General features: G+C 31.6%; 1 pseudogene; it reads right to left on the bottom strand.

Annotated features, from left to right (window-relative positions):
• Nucleotides 1-19,647: 19,647 nt before the first annotated feature.
• Nucleotides 19,648-21,689, bottom strand: LOC114735036 (L-type lectin-domain containing receptor kinase V.9-like; annotated as a pseudogene).
• Nucleotides 21,690-22,264: the final 575 nt, after the last annotated feature.

Below are 22,264 nucleotides of genomic sequence, written 5' to 3'. Positions count from 1 at the left end.
AAGGTCAAGAATAAACTACAAGGACCCATATCTTAAAAAACAAACCCTAGGAACCTGCACGGAGCTTGACTGAAACTATAGGACCCATGACATAGTTTGCCTAATCAAGAACTGCATAGAACCAGCAATTTTATCTTTGTTCTTTAAGTTAGTGTAACTGTAATCAATTTATGTGTGGCTTCAATTGATATTTGGAGATGCTGTTTCATACTAGCTTTGAGAGGATAATCACTGTATTCAATTTATGCGGTTCTATGCATGATTGTGGGGACAGTCTATATATATGCTGTTTAAATTTCCTTATGTATAGTTAATTATTTAGTTTTTTTTTTGGACCCATTAATTTAGTTATTGATCGAATTATTTTGTCATTTGATGCAGCAATTGGGTTTAATGTTGAAACAGTTCAAGTCTGGGATTGAAGTAAGGACTTACCTCTACTCTTTCAGTCCTTAGTATAAGAACTAGATAAATAATTTGTAAATATTAAAAAATTAGTTAAGTTAGTTATTTGTAATAAATGGATATTGTCCCAAACTATCCTTGTTAGTCATGTGTATTACAACATAAATCTTTTAACATATACAATTACCATGTGGACTATTTTGAGATAAATGAATAAATATGTGAAATAAAATGAATTAAAGTCTTACGATCAAATTAAATATCTAATTAGCTCTTTTATTTATGACTGAAGGCAATAATATTAACGGTGATGATGATAATATAGAGTTGGCAATCATAGAAAGGTGATCCCAATAATGAGTAACCATAGTATAAGTAATATTAATATTATAATTTTGAAATTGAAGAATAAATCTCTTGACATATATACATAAATAGCGATACAGGAATCTAACATTTCTACCGCTTAGACTAACTAAGAATAAATGTGGCCAAAAAATTAAGAATAAATATATAAGAATGCAGTATTACCTACTACCATGAGAATCTAACAGTTTGAAACGAATATAAAGACAGTCTATCACAATTCCTTGGAGATTCCTTCTGTATTTTTATGAACGAAGTCCAACATAACGTAACTCAAGGAACATATTCTCGTCATGAAGCACATCGATGTTGAAATATTTTATTTATTTATGGTTGAATTAATAATTGCATAATAACACTAGACTATAAAGAATAAAGGAAAAATACCTACAAATATTGTTAAGAATAATATAAGATGATTCATCCCCCCTTCCACTCCCGCTTTCACTTCTATTTTTATTATTCTCAGAGATGCTCCAATGCCTTATGCCTCCACTAGGAGTCTGAGAAAGACATTGCATCCTATAAGCCTTCCTTTTCTAGCCAAATATTGGCAAGTACATATCCATGAACATTGATGTTTTATATACAATTCTTTTTTTTTTATTTCTAGAATGTTTGTTACGCAATTTTTATAGTCATGATAATCTGAATAATTATTATATTCTATATTTTTTAATTTTATATTAATATATTTTAATAATTTATTATTAACAATATAAACTATGACTATATATATTACTTATATCTTCACAAATTTACTTTAACTTACGAGTGGACATATACGAACATATTAATATTTGTTTTTATCCATTTGATCAAGATTTGTTTTGTCTAATAACTTGGACCAACTCTTTGTTCCTAATTTGTTTATAACAAGCATGCTCAATTTGCCTGATTGCCTCCAGTGGAGGCCGAGTCTGCTTCAAACAGGAATCTTTAAATTGGATAACAACTTAATTAGAATCTAGCCAGTAATGAGGCATCATGGATCATAAAAAATTTTCTGAATCAATTTTCACTTTTTAAGAAAAATTGTGATTGTTTTGTGGATTTCTTGGTGGTGGTGTTCTATACAAAATTCCAAACAATTTATTTATTAACTAAGGTCCCGGTGGATTTTTTTGTTGGCATCTTTGTAGGGTAGATCCCATCAGCAAATACAAAAATTATTAAATGATATATTAGAAAAGTTAGCTTGTAATCTATGTACTATCTCCGGTCTTTAATATAAGACCTCGTTTGACATTTATTTTGATCCTAAATTTAAGACTCCAATTCATTTTGTCTCTCATATTTATTCATTTTTTTTCAAGATAGTCCTTCTAATAACGATACTTCTAGCCAATAAATTTGATTAGTAATGATATTTTAGAATAGACAACACATATTTATTATAAATAAATAACTTAACTTATTTTCTTAATCTACTCAAATTAGTCAATTGGCTCTTATATTTAAGACTGGAGGTAGTATAATATAAAACATACCCAAAAGGTCTCGCTGTGCATGAGTATAATTTATTTCATTTCCCGGGGGCAAATGTGTGTGCGTGTGTGTGTGTTGTTTCCCAGCCTCTTTACAACATACAGACATAATATTAGTTTTCTTTTAATGGCCCATTACCCCATGAACACTTCAGAAATGTTTAATATGTGCTTGTGGGTAGGATGGACCGCAAAAAGTACTTCGGTGGCAAAGTTTTGAACCTTAGTTATCAACAGATATAAAATTTATTAAAAACTCGAAAACATAATTATAAAAAAATAACATACTGTTTTGAAAGTGATATAATAAATGTTAACTATTAGTATAATAATCTTTCATTTTTTGTGGAATAAAATTTATTTATATGTTTTGTAAAATAGTGAAATTCCTTATCATAAAATTTTCACTATATCTTTTGAGGAAAAATACGTTATATAAAACTGAAAGTATGACCAAATTCAAGTCAAACAAGAAAATAATTTATTTGGACAGAAATAAATTTTTATTTGTGAATATTAAAAGTAAATAATCAAATACTGTATTGTTTTATATTTTTTCTAAAATATAAAGACTAAAATTATTGTTGAAAGCTTAAAAATGTTTATTAAATTTTTTTATTTGATAACATCTATTTTTACAATGAATATAAGTTAGAAGTAATGTTTTTAAATATAAATGTTTTGCTTTTTCAAAAAATTAACTGGATGCAAATGAAAATTTTCTAGAATGGTGGAGTGAAACATATTTAATAATTTGACAAAAAACAGATTGGGGGACACAACCAAAAGTGGGATATTTACCTAATATAAAAAAAAAGGTAGTTTTTTTTTTCTGAAGTCAACGATAAATGACTTGTTTCATTTTTGTTTTTAGACGTCAAGTAAGTGTGAAAATGTATAATAAAATATTAAAAATATATAGTTTACTTTTAGGGAAAATTGCAAAAAAAGACCTTGGAATTGCAAAAACGCAGATAGGGACCCTTGACAACTTCACTTTGGGTTTTGACAATTTCAGGGCATATTATTCTTATCAAAACCCAAAGTGAAGTTGTCAAGGGTCCCTATCTACGTTTTTACAATTCTAAAGTCTTTTTTTGCAATTTCCTCTTACTTTTACTTCTGTATCTTTAAGACTCAATTTCCCCGTAAATTTAGCATTCTAATGATGAATCGATCAATTAGAATGGATTAACTTTAATATTTTACAATTTCATGGAGAATGACATTTGGGTCTTTTGCAAGAGAATTATTAATACTTTTTTGCTTTAATTAAAAAGGCTATTAATACAATGTATTATACTTGTCAATTTCAAACAGATCACATGCTTAATGAAGCAAAATATTAATAATTTATTTGACATGGAAACCAAATGTCAATCTCCCCCACCTATTTCCCCCAGTTGCCTTATTTTTTTGAAAAAAAATAATATTTTTAAAATTTAAAAAAATAAACTTTAAAATACAATCTAGATCATTTAAGTGAGTGTGTATTTTTTTAATACACCAGGGGCCTCCGTATTTCCATTAATCTTTTTTCATTGACTAATGGCTAGGAAGAATTGAATAATAAACTACAATAGTAAATAACAATTTTCTGTTTGGAGAATGTGAGTGCAAAATATTTGTTTAATTAGAAGAGACTCCATTATCCACAAACGCGTGGTATTTTATACTGATTCTGACATGGTCCTTTGTTGAGTTTATGTCGCATAGGTTGGAGTGGCCATTTTGTATGACCCCTGTACATTCAAATCCTCGGTTTTTCTTTTATTATGCCCTAAATCTGGGCACTGAGTCACGAGAGCCGTTTCGCCTTTGAAAATGCACAAAGTCGGCAGATCAAAATCGTACTCTCTTCCGCTTAGGCAAGTGAGAGTGGTTCACGTCCCACGTGAGTGCAATAAATGTGCTGATGCCTTGGCTAACCTGGGCATGTCTCTTGATGATGATATTCGGATATGGTCTCAAGTTCAAGAAAAGGTTCGCTGGTTGCATTTTGCGGATCGTACAGGAATGGTTTATGAGAGGGGTAGATAGTTTTCTTTGTCTTTTGCTGTAATTTTTGTTTGTTTTGGGCTTTAAGCCCCTTTCCTTACCAAAAAAAAAAAATCGTACTCTCTTCCACTTGGGCAATTAAAAAGATAATCCTAGTCATGTAATAAAGTAATACAAAGTGCATAAGACACACAACTTAAGTTGTTAGGTTTCTAGTTGTATATGAAACAACCTTCCTTCCGTAACATGAGAGCGAATTTAGGATTCATTTGGTAGGAGGAAAATGAAAGGGGAGAAGAGAAAAAGATTTAATGAGTTTGATTTACAAAATTGAAGAAGTGGGATTAAAATTTTTTTAATTAATTTTTATTATTTTTTATTTTACATCTTCTCTTTCTTAAAAGAAAAAATTTCAATGAAATCTCGGCAGCCAAATTTATATTGCAAATAGTTGGATTCTTGTTGCAACCGTCAAATTCTTATTATGAATCATGAAATTTAACTTGTTCATTCATTTACCCATGAAATTTATAAAGATTTACAACTCAAATTTGACTATTTATAATAAGAATTTAGTGATTTACAACTCAAATAAAGTAAGGATATTTTTGTTTTCTCATACAATAAATTTTAGTCAAGGGGATACAATGAAATTTTAAAATTTTTTAGGGTTTGGCTGATATTAATTCTTCATCGAGAGAGTTTATTGAGATTCTTCTTTATTAAAACTTTAAAATTCTAATTCTCTAATTTTTTAAATCAAGCTTATTAAATTTTCTTTTCCCTTCATTTTCCTAGTACCAAATATAAGTTAAATATAAAATTTTAATATATTTTATACCATATACTTGTCCTGTTTTTTTTCTAAACTATCCATACTGATTATACATATTAAGAGAGTTTATATAAATGGGTGATTTCAATGTAAATAATTTTTAAAAAAAATATTATATTTCCTTTTAATTCTATTATTGGGTTTTTTTAATGGTAGTCAATTTTCATGGTTTAAAAAAATCTCTCAGTATTCAATTTTTTTAATTATATACTCCCTTCAGCTTTATTTATAAGTATTAAATTTGGTAAGGGGTGTGGTCCAGTTTGTGAGCTTTAATTTGGATTTGTCTTAATATTTAAATTTTTTTTATTTTTTAATTATTTATTCTCTCTCATTTGCCAAACTCTCTCTTATCCCATTTTACTATGCATTCTCTTTCATCATTTTTATCATTTATTATAAAGGCATAATCTTGGAACAAAAATATATTTCTAACTTATTTATTACTTTTAACCAATTTCAACTCATTATTTATTACCAGAAAATTAATTCTTTGAATTTATAATAAACACAGGAGGCAGTATTAGAAATATAACGAAGTGATCATTGTAGAGAATGCTATGATTTAAAGGGCGAAAGAGAATTAGAAATAAGAGAGGCAAATCCTTGGATTGGACATGAATTGAATCAAGCTGGAAAAAGAAAAAGCATTATTATAATGGAGGAATAGGTTTCGCTTCAATTAAAAGTGGAGGATAAATTAAATTAAAAATTGAGTAACCACCTTTTTCTCCGCATTATCGGTAGGTAATTGGTAACGAAGCCATAATAAGGTAGAACAATTAATTAATAATTAATGCATAATGATCCCCATCCCCAGCTCCCATTCATAAGGACCACACATTAAAACACACATTCTTGCCAATCATTTTACCCTTCAATATAATATGGGAAGATGATTCTCTGTCTAAATTTAATTCAAATATTACCCCAATAAGCTTTAATATTTCTTTATCATCCGATTCTAAACCTATCAAGTTATTTATCATATCCTACCTCCGGGGACACACACATATAAAAAGGACAATAGTTATATGGCAATTGCTCCAGAAATGCTTCTGGCCCCAAACCAAGGTTTGGATTTAATGATTGCCAAACACCCTGATTTTTCTGAAAACCATGGTTTCAGCCAAAACCTTGGTTTTAGCCAGCCAAACCATGGTTTTTGTATAAGCTACACTACGTCACTTCTGAGATGCAAAATATGATCATTTAAATAATAATTACTCCCGTCAAAGGCTCCCAATGGTGAAAAACAAGAACACTCTTCTGCCTCACTCCTTCGCCATCGCCCCTTCACTCGACAGATCTTGTTGACCACAGTGAGGTCATTGAGCGCACAAATTTTGACACTGATGAGGACTCGACTTGCCAAAACAAGATCGCGCCCCAAGTTTCCCGATCCATCCAGGACCCATTTCCTTCTTCTTCGGTGTTCAGTTCGTCCGGTGGTTGTTTACTCAGGTCGTCTTGTTCAGTTCTGTTGATTAGATCTAGCGTTTCAGGTAAGCTGTGTCCTGTTGAATAATCATTTTCTTCATTGATGCATTTTCTTCATTCACACATTGCATCCATCTCTCCATTTTCCTCCCTTCCAGTTCGGTCCCTCCTCTTTATTCAGCATATGTTCATTGCATATTTCAAAATCTATTTTTTTTGTGTTGCTCTTCCTTGCTTCGTGGCTGGTTGTGGCTGGAGACAGAGGATCTGTTGTGTTTTCAAATTTCCTCCCAACGTCGTTTTTTTCTTCAAACAAAGGTTGGTTTCACTGGTTGGTTATGATGTGTTCACTTCTACTGGCTTCATTTCGTTTTCCTCCCACCTTCATATATTGCTTGCTTAGTTGACACTGATTGATTTTGTTGCTTGCTTTTGTTTCATGGTAATCTGTTGACCAATATGGGAAAATGGGAGAGATAGAGCAGTCTTGTGTGTGTATACGAATATGGGAAAAATCAACATTGTGATGGGTTGTGACTGGAGAGGTGTTTCGTTTTTAATTTCTACTTGTGGCTGGATCTTTGTTTTGTTTTCAAATTTCCTTGCAGCTTCGTTTCATGGAAATTTTTTGATGAAATCTGGGTTTTGGAGACAAAGCATTCGTTTTTGGTTTTGGGTGCTTGTGCTGCTCAAATTGTTCTTATTATTTTATCTTATTTTCCCTTTGTGGTTGTGCTTTTGGAGACAGAACACTCGAAAACTCTGTGTGTGTGTATCGTTGGATTATGGGTGCTTGTACTGCTCAAATTGTTCATATTTCTCTAATCAAAATCCCATGAATCAGTTAACCAATTTCTCTATTCCAAATTTTGGTCAGTTAACCAATTCTAATTTGAAATCCCATTGGTCAGGGGAATTCTTTTCAGTATTCGAGTGGTTAACCAAAATCTGTTTGGGATTTTGATTAGTTGGTTGTACTCAAATTTTAGTCAGTTAACCGAAAAGAATTCCCCTGAATGCTGGAAAAAAAAGTCATCATTAATTTTGGGATTTCGATTATTAATGAGACCTCATTTTGCTGGAAAAAAAAGAAAGTAATTATTTGTGGGTTATTGGAGACAGAAGATCTATTATTTTGACCTAAATGTTGTACTTCAATTAACTTGACATGAATGGCATAGAACATGCGACTATACTTGTTAAATACTATACTTGTTATATCATATCTCCTGGACTGAATGGCATGCTTTTTGGGTTGAACTTGTGATGATTGAAGTGTTGTAATTGGTCTATAGCGTAATGAGTAAACAAAATGTCAAAGTTTCGTGGGATATAAGAACCATAAAAGTCTTTATTGACTTGTGCGTTGAAGAAGTTGAAAAATGGGGAAGAAAAGGAACTAGCTTGGCAAAGCCTACTTGGGCAAGTCTTGGGAATAGCTTCACTACAAAGACTGGGAGAGTCTATACAAAAATCCAATTTAAGAACAAATTTGATGCCTTGCGAAAGGAGTGACAGTTATAGGATAGGCTGCTTCGTGAGACAGGGTTGGGGTGGGATGCTGAAAGAAATACTGTTAGTGCCCCCGATGATTGGTGGGAGAAGAAATTAGTGGTAATCATTTAACTTTATTTGAGCTTGCAATTTCTCCCATGTTACAATTTTTTGTATAATGTATAATATTTTTGTGTTGAATGTGCAGGAAGTTCCAGACTATGAGAAATTTAGAGAAATAGGGCTTCAATTTTGAGCTGAATTGACTCAACTCTTTGAGACTGTAGCTGTAACTGGACCAGGGTGATGGGCACCTTATTCCATGACACTTCCAAGTGAAGGAGTACTTGAAGTTGATATGGAAGAAGGTCTGGAGATAGTGATGAAGTTTTAGGGGCATCAACTAGCATAAGTGGGGAGTTTAATTCGTCACATTCAATGACAATAGGGGAGGAAGTGGAGGCAACACTGGATGAGACAGGAAACCATTCGTGGGGGTAGAAGTACAGGTAGGGGTCGACCTAGTAGCCTATTAGGGGTTAGAAAAAAGGGTGAATTCATGAAGAAGAAACCAATTTCCACTATGAAAATAGTGGATGCACTAAGCAGGATAGCTCAAGCAGATAAAATTAATTCTCAGAGTGAACATGAAGAAATTTCGGAAGCACGTACTAGGAGGTTAGAAGAAGAAGCACGTGCTTATGAGACATCAATTGCGGAAATCATAGAGCACCTTAATGAAGCTGATGAAGTTGCTGATGATCCTGATCTATTTGGCTGGTGCACAACACTCCTTATGAAAGAGCCAACTGCAAGGGAAATGTATGTGGCTCTAAAGAATAAGAGGGAGAAACTTCTGATCTTCTTCAAGCGCGCAACTAAGGATTGAGACTTCATTTATTTTGCTTATCATAGTATTTAACTACTATTTGTGTTGCTTAAAAGATGACTGTGATAATTTGCATATGTTTTTGGGAATGATGTAACCAGCACTGTTGTGTTATGTGACTACTAAATTGCTATAGGAATTAAACAACTTATTTCCTTGTTAAATGTTTAGTAATTTCATATCAAGGTTTCTGAATTTTATGTCTATGTGCACAGGAAGACAAAAAATGGCTGATGAAATTAAAATTGCAGAAGAGTATCGTAAACAACAGAACAAACAAGTTAATCAAGTTGCAACAGTGGTTGGTGGATATGCTTCTCTTCATTTGTGTAAAGAGCCCCGGCATACAAGTATTTATCCAGGTAGAGCATGGGTAAGGGATGTTTCTGTCTCCTTTAGAATCTATTTTTCATCTTCAGTCAATCTAATATAGTTGTTGAGACAATTGAAAACGGTATTTACTTGTTCCACGATCCGTTAGCTTTTCCTTGAGCGCCTTCTACTTCTAATAGGCCATGAACTAGATCAAAATTATTCTCAACGAGTCCATAAGAAGTGATCCCATCTTTTTCATCAGGTTCGGGTAGAGATTTAATCTATTGAGGACTGGAAGAGTATAACATATATTTCTATTATTTTGAAATATATAATTTTATATTATATATATTTCTTATATATTTCTATTTTTTATATATTTTCTATATATTTATTTTTCTATTTATTTGCATATTCGATCAAACGGGTGATTTAGGACCAAAAGTGAACACAACCCAGATTGCACTACTATAATTATATATTTAAGACTAAAATCAACTCAATAATTAGGTTCTATATTGAGGACTGGAAGAGTATAACATATAATTTGTAACTTAAATTAAAATACAAACAAAACTTATACTAAAAACTAAAGGTAGTATTAAAATACAAACAAAATTAATGAGTTGAAATATTTAATAAGAGGTTTTATGAACTAAATATAATTTAAATTTAAATAATCTAGATATTAGAAATATATGATTTAATTTAAAAAGTTTGAATCTAAATCATATTTAAATCAGGATTTAATTAATTATCAGATATTATAGAAATATATAGTTTAATTTATTTTGTTTAAATTCAAATAATTTATTATCTCATTAATTGAGATATTGAGATAATAGATGGCACATCATGACAACTCGTGAATATCTTAGGACGCTTTGGCTTCATATTCTCTACCACCTTTTCATGTATAGACATAGAGTCTCTCTACATCAATTATGTTAGCAATGTTGTTTGGTTTTTCAATCATCCCTCCTCCGCTTCCTCTCTTAGCTCTAGTAGTCTATCTGGCAAACCCTTTCAAACCCTGTAAGTTGCTCTTTCTTGCTCCTTTATTTTGGAACACAAAATTTCATGTAGTGTGACTCTTTCATTATGTTTTGTGCAATACATAAAACCACACTGTAATTTGTATTTTCGTAATACAAATTGTATTATAAACTAAATATGATATTTAAGATCGGATGCAGTATTTGTTTTGTCTACACTACCAAAAAAAAATCAAATTAGTGACGGAATTTAGTGACGGAATTTTCGTCACTAATCAAAAAAACAACTTTATTCATTTACAATAATAAAGTGGTACTTTTTAATAAATCTTTGTTGTTATTCAATTACAAGAAAGGTTTATGAATTAATACACCTTTGCGTTGTTATTCAATTACAAGAAAGGTTCTAACCTTCGAGATAATAGCAGAGGTTGTGAGATTCTCATCCTGAAATGCCCTCATGATGTTCCTAGCGAGCCATAGTTGATCGCACGACAGAGCAAACCATAATTTTATATTACTTCCGATATTTAATATAAGAGTTTGTTTGATTTTTATTTTGATTTTAAATATAAGACTCTAATCAATTTTGTTTATCATATTTATCTATTTTTTTTCAAAGTAGTCTTTGTAATAATTATAGTTATAGCTAATACACTTGATAAGTAAGAATATTTTAGGAAAAATAATATCTATTTATTACACATAACTAATTTTCTTAATCTACTCAAATTAGTCAACTAGCTCTTATATTAAAGATCGGAGGTAGTATAAAGTTTCATCCTAATCCCTTAATTTTATATAAAGTATTATTTTAATCCTAATATCATTAAAAAATGTTAAAATTAAAATTTATGTGTCGGCAAAATGACATTGAATATTCTCATATCAAGTTTAATTTTTAAAATAATAATGATTGTCACACAAAAAAAAAATCATTTGAGGTCAATGATGTCGTAATTAAAGGAATAAAAAGATGTTGATACTTTTTTAAAGTTAAGGTTCAAATTGGTATGAGAGGATGACATGTAATCTCTTGCCTTTAATTCTCGTCCGTTGTCCATCTATACTTTCCAGCTGCAAATTTCTTCCTCCTCACAAAGTCCATTTAAGTGGGAAATAATTGACCTATACTAACAACCAGAGGCTTCATCAACGTAGAAAAGTCGTCCAAAATAATTACCCTATTTAAGATTTTTTTAGTACTACGTTTGGATTTGATTTCATCAACACGTAATAAAATATCCAACGTTCACAATCCCCAAATTAGATTCATGGACCAATTAGAAATTTGTTGAATTTACCAACTTGATTTGGAATATTCCTATTTCAGGTGGCTTTATATGAGATTTTTCCTTATTAATTGGTTAAAGCCACCTCGATCCGCGGTTACAACCCTGACGACAAAAGGTGGCCATAGCACCGACAACACGTTCATTACAAAAATTTTGCCATAAATAACTAATGAGGACTTGTGAATCCTTTAATTAAACTTGTCAATCTATATGTGATTGACATACAACACCAAAACTTCTGTAATAAAATTGTAATTCTTGATAAATGTTCATTGTGTTATAAATAAAGAAGAGATAGAGAAGAATCACACAGAGGAAGAGAGGATCAACAAGAGAGAGTATTTCTCATTCCATTGAAGAGTGCTCAATACATTATACATGGCCTCTATTTATAGGCACAGCTTTACACCTTTGATAGAATCTACAAATTACATGATAATATGAGATAATTGAGGGATAGAGATAATGGGAGATATTAGAGATTATAGGAGATAGTGGGAGATACATGGACATCCACAAAGATATTATTATATTCATAACACTCTCCATTGGATGTCCAATATATATGAATGTGCCTCGTTAAAAAATTTCAACTAGGAAAAACCCTGTGAGATAAAAACCCTGTGAGATAAAAACCTAATGAAAGAAAAAGAGTACATCATTCATTGATACACTATGCAATGCTACCTCATTAAAAACTTTGCTAGAAAAACCCAGTGGGACAAAACTATAGACAAGAAAAAAAGAGTACAGCATGTATCAACTCCCCCTCTTGGCAACATCAGTTGACATCTTGGAGCCTGCAAAGTCTAATATAACGAACAACCCTTCCAAATATTGTAACGAGGTAAAAACATCGAATATGAATTTCATAATCTTCTGAAAATTATGAGACAAATAGTCCTTTTATGGTTTACCCACACGTAGATCATGCTATGATCTCTTGACATGAGGATCAAACAAAAATACTTTATATATATAGCCATTAAGATTAGTCTTGGGTACCTTCAAATAAAATAATATTACCTCCGTGGCACCCTTAAAGTAACGAAGAATATTTGTAATTCTATTCCAACATCTTCATGTTGATAAAAAACTATATCATGCTAATCAGCAAACGATATATCAGATTTTGTATGGCTAGTGTTCACCAAATAACTTGACCGCAAGTGGACGGGTCGCAAGTAATATAAAAAGTATCGTTCCTTCAGAGACTAAGACTAGACGAGTTGAAAAATCATAATTGTGTATTTGATTAGGTTAAGTGAAATAATTGTTGTAAAAGAGTTTGTGAAATGAAATTAAGAAAACAATGGTTTAAAGCAGTATAAAATCAAATTGACCTTGAAACAATTAAGAGACTAGGGTTATTCTTCACTAAAGTACTTCATGAAACTGGGTTAATTACTTCTCAAGTAGCTTTACAATAAGTTCAGTTAGCCTGGGTTTACAGAATTGATTAAGTTTTCTCAAGTCAAAACCAAATGTTTGCAAACACAATTAAAACACAGCAATCTCTTGCATTTGTTTGAAAAGGTTGCACTTTAAAAACCAAAACCCATTTAGTCTATGCTAGGTCAACAGATACATCTATGATCCATCGACAAACCATCTATTCACCCAATTAAATTTCTGGACTAGCATGTTTTTACCTAAGTTCACGAATTAGTTTAACTTTCTCAAGTTAAACTAATCAATCAATCAATCCAAATGATGGCCAAACAAAAGGAAGCATTAAGCTCAAAGTAAAAACGACTGAATATTATCATTAACACTCAAGATATAGTAAAACCAAGTCTCAATCCATACAATAGATCAAAATAGCCCTAGAAAAATGGATTTAGCTATACATATCAAGTAAAGAACTACAACTATAAGAGTATCTAGTAGTCATAGCAGAAACAAGAAGGGAAGAAGAAAGAAACCCAGAAAATTCAAGTTACAAGCTTTGAATCTCTTCTAGCTTCAAGCCCAAAGGTTCCAAGCCTCCAAAACTCCAAACCCTAGCAGAGCCAGCCTCCAAAATTGCTTCAAAAGTTGAACTCTCCTTAGAAAACCGAGTATCCACCTCTATATGCCCTAATTTTTTTAGTTAGCAAGTAAAACACATAGCTGCGAGGGGCCAGGCGCCGCAGCAAATTCCTTCAGGCGCCGCGGCGCCTATTACAGAATTACATTGTGGCTCAGGCGCTGTGGCTCACGTGATAATTAGCCGCAGCGGATTTCACCGAACAGGTTTCCTCCGAGATAGCTTGGGCGTCGCGGCAGATTCAGCAAGGCGCCGCAGCGGATTTCACAGAGGCGCACTCCTCCCTTTCTGTTTGATCCGCCGCGGCGTTTTCTCCTAGAGACTGCGGCGGATGACTTCTTTTCAGCCTTTCTCCATTCTTTACTCTCCTCAGGCTTTGTTTCCTGCAAAATTGACTTATAAACCCAATAAAAGAGCGTTAAATCAGCTTAATTCAGTAGGAATTTTGAAAGGTTATCAGCTAGATATATAAATACTTTAGTGATACTAAGATATGGTACTTCTAGACCAAGTGTTTATTCATTACGTTCTGGAGGTCTAAATCGATCTTTAGTCCATATCTAAAGATCTTACAACTAATGAAACATATAATAAATGTTGCTCATCCACTTAATAGATGTGACTTATCTATATGTATTCTTCTGAAAGGTTTCATTTCAAATTTTTTCCTTCAAGTAATTCACAACTATTGAAAACTTATCAGGAGTTCTGATATTATCATTATAAATAGTACTGATAACAGACTCATTTTAAATCTTTTCACAAACAGACAAGTTGGAATAAGCTTACATCATTCCTTCAGTTGATATTAACCACATATGTCTCATATAAAGACTTATTTCAATAGTGTTCTTGAGAATATAATTGTATGCTTCTAGAAACTTAAATCCTTCAAAGATTTTCATACATTATGATCCATATCTATTCATGTATTGGATCATTTATATTTATACAAAGATTTGAATCCTTCTGGGATTCACATATAATTTCACTACATAGTGAATAACTGTATTTTCTAGACGAATATGAGATATTTTTATAAATTATGAAACAGCCAGATTGATGAGATACATAAAAATTTTAATTCACCACAAGATTGTATTTCTCTTTTCTTGTACAAATGCCCATTACACTTCAGGTGCTTGGGTTAGAGATACACAAATCTCCTGTTATAATGTTGTGTCTTTTCTTTTCTATTGGCCAACCATTTTTTTGTCTGTATCTCATAACAGGTTTATATATAAGATCCTCACTTTGTCATGTGATATCATCAATCAAATTATTGTCGATAATTTTATTCCTTTATCGATCCTATTTTCTTTTATGACATAATATATCGAGATCTTTTTGTTGCTTTCAGACACTTAAACCTCTTCAGGGGGTCAAAGAGTTATGTCTTAACCTCTTTTGCAATTCATGCATCCTTAGTATGATCATCATGATCATTTGCTCCTTTTTCTTTTCTTTTGGAACCGATCATAATCTCATGCTTTTAGCATATCTTCAAGAATGGGAGCATTTTTAACTGGAATATAAGAATTAAAAATTCTCATTTGGGTCAGTAATTGTATCTGGCATACATTAGTAATGTTTTATAAATGCAATACTTTATGAACTTCTAGTTCATACTACTATATTTGAGGGTCTACATTTGATAGTGAAAGTGCATTCTATGTGCTCTCTTTTCCAGCTATACATTTTCTCCCCCTCATATTGGAAATATGCAATGTAGATCTCCCGAATCCATAAATCTCTTTTAGAAACATTATTTTGTTTCATTTAGAGGCAAACAAGAATAAGAAGGTTCTTATCCAACATTGATCCCAACTTACTTTTAATATCTATCTATGTGCATTATTACGGTAGAATAATAAATATTGCACATTCTAAGATAAAAATATCTATGTGCATTATTACGATAGAATAATAAATATTGCACATTCTAAGATAAAAAATGTCTGGCTCCTAACCAAAAGCCAATTATAACGGGAGAATTCACAATACATTGTTGGATTGAGGCATTTATGTGCAAAAATATATAAAATCAATTATCCCAACACTCAAATAGGAATTCTGTTCTCATAAACTCTGATCTAGCTACTTATGGAAGCTTTTACAAAGCATATAATCATCAGTAACATGAGGAACAATCACTAGCAATCTCAACAAGAATCATATTGATTTCATTATCAAGAACTTGTGTACTCAATGTAATTATCTGAACATATTTGCAAACTTTAGGTTGCAAGTTGATCATAAACACATGTGACCATTTTATAGATGCATCTTTTAATTACAGAGTATTACTTTGGTCCACATGGTGTCTAAATAGGCCCATATATAAAGTTGATACATTATAAATCTGTACGGATCCGATTTTGAGCATAGCTAGTGATGTTCTCTTTGAGAACAAACAACACATAAAAATTCTTGAATCATATATCATTTTTAAAGAATCTTCTGGTTTTTTAACAAATGACAATGCATATTTTTCATGATATTTTGCATCACTATGATTCGGGATGATCTGACCTGTCATGCCAAACTATAAATGCATAAACTTCTGGTTTATTGTAAAATTATTCTCAATTATTAGTAAACTTCTTGTTACCATGTCATATTATTCATTTTTCACCTTAATATTTCATAAGAAATATGCTATCAATTATGGATTTTATCTTCAGGATAATAAATTATGATATAGCTCTTCTAGAGTATTATTTTTCATCTTTTACCTACTGGTAAAAACTTGTGTACTCATAGAAGGTTGAACACTACTAGCTCTTCTAGAGCCTTTTTCAAAAAGAATATGAGATATAAGGAATGAAATTAATATTAATAATAACAAATTCTATCCAACATAATTCATATTTGTATTTCAACAATCTCCCCCTCAAGTGTGAGTCATATAAATATATTTTTCTTATTTCTATATTTCAAATAAAGTGAATAGCATATAGCAAGCTAATAACATATCTTTAACTTGAAAATCCAAATGCTTTCTAATTTAGATATAATAATAAATTTCAATCCAATTACGCTATTACCTTAAGACCCTTTGATAAACAAATCTTCTAATATATATAGTTGTTCAAGAACTAACATATATTATTTTTTTCACTATATGATGTACTTTACTTTTAGTTATGCTTTTTCAAACTATGAAGTATATTTTTTTTTTCAAAACATAAAATTTTATGGATATTTCATTATTCAAAAACTTCACTTCTTTGTATATACTATATAATGCTTCAAAACTTATTCATAAAATTATAAATCCAACAAAAATTTGAAAAGATCTACAAGGACTAAAATCAAACTATATAGTTATGAAGATTTAATTCACAAGCTTTCAGGGCTATTTATAAGTTATTAGTCTTCAAGACTCTATATAGTAAATATATATTTTAAAAATCATCTGTGTCCCTTAATATTTGAACTATAAGCCTTTGGGGCTTTAAAAACATCATAAGTTGTTATTTTCATGTCATTCAATAACATGAATATAATGGCTGATGGCCATTTAGTAATAGGAAATTATAATATTAATAAATATCAAATTGAATGTGAAGAATATATGAGAATAAGATAAGAATAAAACTTAAATTTTAAATTAATTAAATGTAACATGAAATAAAGAGAAAAAGGTAAACTCTTTTACTAATACATCTTTCACTATATAGTCATTAGTTTTTTGGGCTACATTATTTATAGTTCTAATTGTCATAATTTTTCTTTTATAAACAAACCATATAATGATCCTTCTCATAATCAAAACTATATGGTTTCAGGCCATTTAATAAAGAAAATAAAGATACATGGCATCTAGCTGTTTAATTTCAAAATAAAAAAATTAAAGATATATGGTTTCTAACTATAAGATAAAACTTTGATGTTATATGGCTTCAAGCCAATTAATAAAACAACAAAATTAAATATTTATGATTTCTAGTCATAAGATAGAAAATCAAAATTATATGAATGCGAACCATTTAATAAGATAAAATAAAAATTATATATATAAATGGCTTGTGGCTATAAAATAGAAAATTCAACATGATATATATAAATAAAAAAAATAAATATATATATGGCTTCTGGCCATAAAATAGAAAATACAAATTATATGGCTTCTAGCCTTTTAATGAGATAAAAAATTTTTAAATATCTATGGCTTCTGGCCATAAGATAAAAAATCAAATTTATATGGCAACTAGCCATTTAATAAGATAAAACAAAATTATATATATATGGCTTCTGGCCATAAAATAGAAAATTCAAATTACATGGCTTCTAGCCATTTAATAATATAACAGTAATTAAATATATATGGCTTCTAGCCATAAGATGGAAAATTTATACCTAAATACTTCTAGTTATTTAATAAGATAAAGTATCAAATATATATGGCTTCAAGTCATTTAAAAAAATAGAGAATTAACCCCATATATATATATGGGGCTTCTAGCCATAAGATAAAAACTCAAAGTTGTATAGCCAGAAAATCAAAATCATATGGCTTTTAGCCATTTAATTTGAAAAGAATGGAAAATCTGAGTTATATGGCTTCTGGCCATTTAATTACAATGAGATGAAAACTTAGAATTATATGGCTTCTGCCCATTTAACTTTAAATGGTAAATCTTTACGGATACTGCTAGTATCTATTGGAACTTCGGGTTCTATCAAAATAGTGACATCATGTCAATAAGAAATAGAAGGGGGAAAAATCTCCAATCATAACCATGGAACATGATGTTTAAAACAATGGTAGATAATCCTTTTAATTCCATATAATGACTTAGATTATCCTAGATAAATTGAATAGGAATACAGATACTCTGAAACACCATATATATGATGCTCGAGGTATTTTTATTTGAATAGAGCAAATGATACCCTAGAAAAATAATAAAGATGATGCTCTGAAATTATGATGGGTAGAAAAGTATATCATACGCACCTTGGTTAGAACTTCGTGCGGATAACGTGTTATAAATAAAGAAGAGACAGAGAAGAATCACACAGAGGAAAAGAGGATCAACAAGAGAGAGTATTTCTCATTTCATTGAAGAGTGCTCAATACATTATACATGGCCTCTATTTATAGGCACAGCTTTACACCTTCAACAGAATCTACAGATTACTTGATAATATAAGATAATTGAAGGATATAGAGATAATGGAAGATATTAGAGACTATAGGAGATATAGGAGATAGTGGGAGATATATGGACATCCACAAAGATATTATTATATTCACAACACATTGTTAATTCAATCACAAGAAGTACTTATATATAAATTAACGAGTTCTATTTGGCAATTCACAAGTTTTCATTAACTATTTATAACAAAGCAGTTACAACAATAAAGTTGTACTTTTTTATAAATCTTTGTTGTTATTCAATTATAAGAAAGGTTCATGAATTAATACACCTTTGTGGTTATTCACTCACAAAACTATTGCAATAAAGTTACACTTTTCAATAAATTAATATACGTTATTCAATCATGAGATAGGTTTGAAGAATAACGCATTCAATTTAGCAATTCACAAGTCCCCATTTACTATTCGCAACAAAACATTCACGATAGAATTGCATTATTCAATAAATCTTTGTTAATGTTCAGTCACAAAACAATCTTAAAAATATACAAGTCAAATTTAGTGATTCACAAGTTGTCATTAACTATTCATAAAAAAATTGATATAAACTTGTCACCAGATTACTGACCATTGTATGACTATCGCTATCGGATCTCTTCCAGTGCTTGGTAGAAATGGCTTTAAAGAAAACAAAGTGGTGACTTGGAACAGGGAAACAATATGACAAAATACCCTGCGCACGCAAATCCTGAATTAGATCTATAAATTAATTAATACTTTGTTGAATTTGCTAACCGGTTCAATTTTTTTCTATTTTGGGTGCCTTTAAAGGGGATTTTCCCTTTCTTTGCAAATCAAAATATAATAGAAAACTAGATGCAATAAAGGGGCCCTCAAAGTTGAATAAACTCTAGACTTTTCAACATATAATAGTGGCACGAGCAAAGTAGATACATTAATTTTCTTGATTTACACATATAGTCAATGTATTAATGTCCAGAGGAGGTATATGGTTCTATTAAAGTTAAAGAAGCAATAGAAGTTTGACCAGTAGAAAAATCAAAGAATGATGAAGAACATACTTGACTGGACCAACCACTTAAATTTCTAGATTTGATTAAATCTGATAAGTTATCAGGCAACTGAGAATCTCCACCTAAGTATTGCACCACACTAGAAATAGTAGGCCTAGCTGATGCAATAAAATGTGAACACAGCAAGGCAAGTTTGAGAACCAATTCAGCTTCATCCACTTCATATGCATCCCCCAATCTGCTATCAACTGCTTCACAGATGTCTCCTTTATCCCAACAATCCATAACCCATTCTATCAGCAAAACTTTTCTCCGACGACGTCTAAGTTTCAACCGGCCTTCTTCCACAAGCAGTCTCCAGTAATAATGCCCCCAATGAATATATATCAGTATATATGTTTGATTTTCCACTCTGTACAATTTCTGGGTCTATATAGCCTGGAGTTCCTGCTACAAGAGATGTTTGAGGATCATTTCCATGGTCACATAGCTTGGTGAGACCAAAATCTCGAAGTCTAGCATTCATGTCATTGTCCATCAATATATTGGCTGGTTTGGTGTCCCTGTGGATGACAACTTGAACCCACTGCAGGTGAAGATATAAGAGTGCAAATGCCACATCTTTGATGATCTTGAATCTTTATTTCCAACTGAATGTGTTGTCGTTGTTGGGAAGGCGGTAAAGAAACTTGTCTAGACTTTCATTAGACATATAGTCATAAACTAACAAAAGTTTTTTTTTTCCTTTTGCAGTAGCCAATAAGTCTTACCAAGTTTAGATGCCTGAGACGGCTGATGGTTGTGATTTCTGCGATGAATTCTCTCATCCCTTGTCTTGAATCATGAGAAATTATTTTTACTGCAATTTGAACATTGGAAAATGGCAGAATCCCTTTGTATACTCTGCCAAAACCACCCTCGGCAAGAAGTTGTGCCTCTCTAAATCCTTTTGTTGCAATGAACAAGTCCTTGTAAGTGAACCTATGAGGCCCATACAAGATTTGCCAACCTTCAAGAACTTGAATGAATCTTCTCCTCCTTACAATCATAATGGTACCACAAATAATCAAGAGTAGAAGGATAACAGCACCCACTATTGATGATATAGCTATCAACATTTTCTTGTGTACTTTCCCTCTTCCCACCCTTTCATTTGGATCTAGAAGTCCAGGAATGTCCGGAAGATGAGAAAGATGAATCTCCTGAGCTTGACCGTTCATCCTGAAACTCCAACCCAATATGTAGTGAGATGAATTTGACCCACTGGAGGATGAGAATCCAACATACATAAACTCAAAGAAATAAGAAGAAAGATCTCTTTTCAGCGTGAGAAGAGGCATCTTAGGTTTAGGCATGTTTATTGGATGAATTGTGACACTGAGTTCTTATCTGCACTATTATATTCAACCCAAACCTGCATCCGTTTGCCACTTGAGAGATCTAGCTTTTTGAAATGACCACGATCAGTATAGTAACCTGCGAAAGAATGATTGACAGAGTGCAACCCATTGATATTAATGCCAAGACGGTTATCATCAATATCGTCAAACTGAAAATCTTGGTCACTGTCAAGCTCTATTGCAACAATATGATTGGAACTTCCACCATTGGAGTTGGCGTTGAAGAGGCCAAGATATTGGTTTGGCTGAGCTCCGGGAATTCCTCTTGTGGGCGAGATAGCGAAGGCGAGTCCATGGCCACGAAATTTAAGACTGGTAGCTACTACTGCAAAAATGAAAGTGGTGGAGAAAGAGAAGACAGATGGAGTAGTATTGGAATTCTTGAATCGAAGAGGAAGATTGTAAAAGACTTGCCAAGTTTCAGAGGCCACTATCTGCATGCATTCCTTGCGCTGACATGTTGGAATTTTTGAGCTGCATATCATTGCCTGCTCCCAACTTGAAGTATTCATCAAACATGAATCCGACAGTACTCATGTTTTTGTCTGAATAAGCCACGTTCAGGAACAAACACAGCTTGAACATGGTGATAGACATGGCCGGTTTCCTAAAGACTGGAAGTTTCTGTTTTCTGGGTTGAGGAGAATGGATCCCACGTTGGTTTTCAACTAAAACTTTCATACGTGGGGTTTTGCGGTCGGTTTCTTTATTTGTTTTTCTTAATGCATAATGTGAGTGTTTTTCTAAATCAACTCGTTTCGTCTGACTAATTCAAATGATTCGTTTGGGAAAAGATCATAGCCACCGGAAGTTTCATGTGTGAGTGTCTTTTTAAGGTCAAAAAATTTCCACAAAATAAGAGTAGACTAAACAAACAGCGCCTGGTTTTTCCCCTCAACCATTTCCCTCTGCTACCTCTGCTTCACTGGCAAGACGACACCGTTTTCTGTGTAAATAGACTGAGTTTTCGTCAACAAACAACATCATATATTTTGCTCACCGACCTGTAATAAAATATTTATTATTGATATTATATCCTACGGTTTTTGTTAATATTTAGTTTTTTTTTGAACAGTTCTGTCCTCTCATTACCAGTCTCATTAATATTAACATGCGGGGTATAAGTTATTTGTCCTCTCTCTGTTTTTTTTTTTTTTAATCTTTACAAGTGT

Source organism: Neltuma alba, unplaced genomic scaffold (assembly GCF_004799145.2).
Source record: "Neltuma alba isolate B1F8T4 unplaced genomic scaffold, ASM479914v2 tig00013174_pilon, whole genome shotgun sequence".
Lineage (NCBI taxonomy): Eukaryota > Viridiplantae > Streptophyta > Magnoliopsida > Fabales > Fabaceae > Neltuma > Neltuma alba.
Note: the sequence above shows the minus strand (reverse complement) of the source record. Positions and strands in the feature narration are given on the sequence as shown.